Source organism: Sparus aurata, chromosome 3 (genome assembly GCF_900880675.1).
Source record: "Sparus aurata chromosome 3, fSpaAur1.1, whole genome shotgun sequence".
NCBI lineage: Eukaryota > Metazoa > Chordata > Actinopteri > Spariformes > Sparidae > Sparus > Sparus aurata.
Window position 1 is genome coordinate 31,134,667 of NC_044189.1, and position 5,814 is coordinate 31,140,480.

At 41.1% G+C, this 5,814-nt stretch overlaps 1 long non-coding RNA gene across 1 annotated transcript; it reads right to left on the bottom strand.

Moving 5' to 3' along the window:
• Positions 1–3,223: 3,223 nt before the first annotated feature.
• On the bottom strand, positions 3,224–5,425 carry LOC115578367 (uncharacterized). The gene is made up of 3 exons (XR_003983431.1): positions 5,333–5,425; positions 4,978–5,081; positions 3,224–3,926 (listed from the first exon to the last, which is right to left on the bottom strand). It is a non-coding gene; the product is annotated as an uncharacterized LOC115578367 (long non-coding RNA).
• Between the last annotated feature and the right edge of the window lie 389 nt (positions 5,426–5,814).

The following is a 5,814-nucleotide window of genomic DNA, read 5'->3' on the forward strand; positions in this document are numbered from 1 at the left end:
GCCCATTTTTACAAGCAGTTTGTCTCAAATGTATTAAAGTATCTGTATTGTCTGTCAATCAAAATAAATAATACGGCAAGCTATGCTTTTCTTAGATACGAAATTAACGTTACCTCCTTGCAGTCGGCCATGGTTACTGACGGAACACGAACAATTGTCAGGTGCATACCGCCACCTGCTGTACGACAGTCTCATCATTTTACATTATTTCTTATTGTGCACATCAATCTTGTGTCTCTTAAAAAGAGTGTCCATGGCCATCTTTGCCTAACTCGTCTTTTGTTCTGTAGACCTGTAGTAGGCTAATCGTTGCCCTATTTACTGCATGAACTGTATGGGGCTAAACAACAGCTTATATGAAATCTCAGTGCCTGGTCCTGTTTTAATGCATGAACGAGTAGTTTATTTGCCGTCACTTCTCCCATCCTCTTTAATGCCAAGACAATTGCAATTTGGTCAGCAGCGTACACTCAAATACTGATCCCAGTCTGCGACGCTGTCTCCTACTGGACCAGGTCTGGATACAAGTTTGAGTAAATAATAGCCGGCCTCAATTAGAAGCCGGGTCTGTTTCGAGGTTATTAATGTTTTGGATCCGCTGCTTGGCTGCATGTTCTTAAGGAAATGCTGATTTATGGATGTCGCAGAGCAACACATTTATTTATGAGTTTAATCGCTAGTAAACTTAAATGAATGTGTGCTCCAGATCCGATCCATTCAGGGCTGTGTGGTTTGTCCCGTTTGTCCTAGCGGTGTTGCCGTACCCTGCTATCCGATTGGCGAATACGCTCAACCAATTATTCGGGGATACAATGGTGATTGGCATGCCCCCAAGGCCCGCCCCCTTACTGACAAAAAGGCCCATTAAAAAAAATCACTCGCGCGCGAGCAGAGTGAAAGTTTTGCCAAGCGAGGAGAGGAGACTTGCGCGAGCGACAGTCTGCGCGCATGCGAGCAGGGAAAACTATTGCGAGCGGACTCTGCGCACACTCGAGCTGTTTTTCTCCTCGCAGGCCACAATATTGCTCCAGGGAGCAGAGATGCAGGATAAAAAATAGCTCGCCAGTGCTTGGAAAAGCGCTTGGGGAAAATAAATGCGCGCGTGGATGTTTTATTGCTCGCGCGCGATTTATGGCAGTATTCTATGCCCATAATATTATCTCTCAGCCTCTTGCTTATCTATTGTCAGCCACTTTGCAAAACGACCTCCTACTCCTTCCATGTTGCCATGTGGGTATTGTGCTCCTGGCTATCCTCATGAACCTTCAGCAAGTGGCTTACATTTTTCCAGTCCTTCAGTCCTTCCTTTTTAAGTCTGTACTCTTTTGGAGAAAACATTTAGCAGCAGAAGCAGTGCTAGCTATCATTTCTGTTTGAGTACATCAGCCAGCTTCTTTTGATTTTTTCAGCATTGACTAAGACTCTTTTACAAAAGTCATGTTGACACTCTCCCATCTTTGTTTTTGGGAAATGTTGGTGCAGCCTTTAGTCCTGATGCTGTGTCACTCTGCTGTGCTGAGGTAGAGGGACAGGAGCACCTGATGCTGTGTCACTGGGCTGCTGGTGAAATATGTTAAAACTGCATCTGAAGACAGAATGTTGTCTGCATGTTACAATTTAATAATAAAAAACAACAACAGATGCTTGATGTGTGCTATACATAAGACTAATATAGACTAATAATGAAAATGTGATGAGATTCATTCCACTTTATTGTCATTGCAAAGCAATATAGTCTAACCAGAGTGCAAGTGCAGTGTATATATATATTTAGCCTATGAATGATATGGGAAAGCTACTACACTTTAACACTGGTGTAAACTTTAACAAACATAAACTGTGACACAACAAACCAAAGGTTTACAATGACCCTGTTAGCGGGTGGAAAACTAACAGCATTTTAACTGACATACAAGCAGGAAAGACACATGTAAAATAACACCTGAACAGGCCTAACGTTAACTTTCCAAATGTCTCTGATGAATTTAAGGTGGAGTAACATTAACAAACGTCGACTCAGCTTTTTATTGATTATTAAACAATGCTGCTATCGTCCGAAGTAAGCTAGCAAGCTAACACTCTGCTACAACAACGATCATTAAACTATTAATTTCATTCACTTCATCACATTGACGTTACTGTACTTCTATCTTCTTCACGTTTTTCTTTTCTTTCCTTCGTGTCTTTCACTGGGCGCCGGATTGTTTCAGTCTATTGGACCTTGTGGTTCCGCTACAGTATCAATAAATCTCTCTCTTGGTCTTGGGGTCTCGGTCTGGTCAGATTCAGGCAGCTCGCCTCTCGATTGCCCCCCACACAGAGGACAGGTACAGTGCAACGAGCCAGGAACCAGAAAAAAAGGCCTCTGCGTTATTTAATAGTCTTTGCTATGACGTTATGTTGCTATGGGCTGATATAATATTTCGAAATAATAGTAGTAATGGCACTGGTAAAAAAATATATATATTTATTACATTTTTATTTATTTATTAATTTTTTTTCCCCCATTTTTGGCACCCCAAGTGGATGACGGCGCCCCTAGCATTTGCCTACTGCCTATGCCCAGGGCCGGCTCTGGTTGGGTGCCTGTTCTCTGGGTCAGTGCCGGCCCTATAGGCGGTATAGGCAAATGCTAGGGGCGCCGTCATCGAAAAGGGGGGAGAAAAAAATAATAGATAATAAAAAATAAAAAATTAAAGAATATATATTTTATATCAGTGCCATTACTACCATTATTTCAAAATATTATATAAGCCCACAGCAATATAACGTAATGGCAAGGACTATTAGATAACGCAGAGGCCTTTTTTCTGGGTCCTGGCTCGTTGCATGGTACCTGTCCTCTATGAGGGGGGCGGGTTGAGAGGCGAGCTGCCTGAATCTGACCGGACCGAGACCCCAAGACCCAGAGAGAGATTTACCCCCAATTTCCACTGGATATGTGTCCGCTGCGTTGCAGCTCCGATCCGGTTTGAGTCCGCCATGGCGCAGTACGGTAGACAGCTGGCTCACGAGGCAGAGGAGTTCCCGCGATAATCACATAATCACTCACGATCGCAGTTATAGGTCTGTGTTATTAAAAATAACAACACAAAGTGTTACCGACCGAAGGATCAACAGAAGAGCTTGTGTTTGTCTCTTTTGTGAGATTTATGTGCTGGTATCAACACGGAGTGTTTTATTTTGAAAGGTAACCGGATGCTGTTTGTTATTTTGGCGCTTGACTTCCTGTCTGTTCAGTGCTAAATTCAGCTGAATTGCTGCGACGTGCTCCGGCATCCGCCAGATATAGAAGTCCTGCGTATCTGTGCCGGAGGGCTCCGGACTGCCGGCGTTTCGGATTAACACGGGACTATGTTAACTGGCGACCGTGAGCCGAATATGTCTGTGGTTGCCATCGCTACAACAGATGTTGAAAACGGGAAGAGAAGACGTAGCTGTCCTCTGATATGCCTCTTTGTTCAGGTTTTCTCTGTGCAAAACATACCTGATACGTGTTTGGGCTCCTGTTTGATTAAACGTGCCTAACCCTCTGTCGCTCTATCAAAGTTGCTGGTTGTTATGGAGGACGTTGTAAACAGGAAAGGGTTTAAACGTTTATCAAAAACACGTACTCGTATCTTCTCCCTGTTTGAGTAAACATGCATCACATAGAGGAACTATAACCCTTGTAAACAAAAAATTAATAAATAAAAGAATTACGGGACTTGAACTCACATTCACTGAGGGAAAAAAAAAACACCAACGCGATAATCAATCCATGATGCCAATCAGATCACGCAGGTGACTCGCGGTATCACCTATTTCACTCCTCACAGCAGACACAGCCACCTCTGGGTCGCAGGAGGAGGCCAGATCAACTTGTGACCGCAGTGTCTGTTCACCGTGTCTGTATGTGATGATTTGTGAACAGAGCAGTTATTGGTCTGCAAAAAACATAAGCACATTTCTCATCCTTAGCAGTGTAAAAGATATTCAGAAATAAACAGGCAGTTTCACATACATAACACACATACATAGGCCAAATATAACATCTCTGTAACATCTCTCCAAGACAAGCATAAGCCTTATCATATACTGTACTTCTGTGTAATTTAGGGGGAGCTGATGCAAAAATCTTAAAACAGTTTGATATCAAAGTCCAGTGTGTCATATTTAGTGGTATTTAGTCCATATAGGGGACCTTACAGAAATTCAATATAATATTCATATGCTGTTTTTCTTAGCATGCACTGTAAAAATTAGTTGTGCCCATTATTCATAACAACTTCTAATTCATTGTCAGTATGACTACAAATGATTGAAACAGTTGTGATAACTCAGAATTTTGTGTTTATGTCTTCTCAACTATAACTGCATGAAAATAAGAATCAGTCTGGGGCTTGGAGGGTTGAGTGGTTGTCCAATCAGATGGTTCAATTCCTGACTCAGCCTGTCCACATGTTGAAGTGTCCTTTGCTCCTGATGGTTGTGAACTGCCTGCTCACCTGTCAATATCAGTGAGTGAGTGTGTGTGGCAATAAATTGCACATGGCCTATCACAATACAAGACAATAACTAGAAATACCTCAAGGCGATTGTATGCCTCTGCGCAGATGTTATTTTTAAGTTGACATTCATGTGTGTTCAGATGCATATAACATATGTAGTGAAGATTTGATTTTTTAAAAATGATGTAGTGTATATTTTCTTCAAAGTTGAGAATATTACTTCATATATTTTAGTTTGTTATAAACATCCAGATTATGAGCTCATTGACTCTGCGCTATCGCCAACGCAGAGGCACAAGACTTATTTGTGCGCGATACAGGCACTGAATTAAGAATTGCATATTTAATCAAAAGTTGTTATCTGCCATCTACCCAACACACACCAAACTTCAGATCAAATCGAAAATATTTCACACCACTGAGTAAATGAATCATATCATGTGTCAATATGTGTTTGGATGTGTGTGAGGATAGGAAAGGGTATTACCTGCAGGTTGAGTGAAGGCCTGCATTGAAGTTGTTGAAACTAACAACCCCACAATACATCACAGCAACTCCCCGGGCACTTCTGGAGCACATGCTGCATTTTCCCTTTTGCAAAGAAAGTGAGGACAGAGACAGGATAGGTCATGTTCATCTCTCTTCTACTAATTTCTCAACTACTTGAACAACACCAAATGAGAGATGAGGATGGTAGTTATGTTAAGCAGAGACAGTCATTCAATCTCTTAGACTGATCAGGATTTTTAATGGGGCAAATAGTATGATTTATGTAAATAACTTGAAAACGTTCACATCTTTTATTGTCTTAGAATGACCTGTAGTATAGCTGTATGACTTACCTTTCCCTCTGACAATCACCACCTTGCCTTGATGAGCTTCTCTGGAATTAGAATAAGAGGTATCAGTGAATTTATATAGTATGTATATAAGTACATGGAACTTAATATACATTTTTATTCATTTTTACTTGGATGTATTACTAGGTATTTATTAAGTTAATAAAATATCCATTAATCAAGCAGTTGCATTTTGGCTGGTAAAACAAAGTGTGAAATAGATCCATCTAAAGCTTATAAGGGTGGGATAGGCAGGGAACATACACACAAAGAGAAAAACTCACCCACGAATTAATATTAACTTACTGCTACTAACGTAATGTAAGACAGACATTGGTTCAAGGCAGACACTTGAGGACGTCACCTTGTTCTTTGGGAAACAGCGATCAACATTCTTCACTATTTTCTGACAGATATGATGTAACGTAACGTGTACTCTGTTGCTCACATCATGTTCACGTATCAGACCTTTACACCTTATTTTC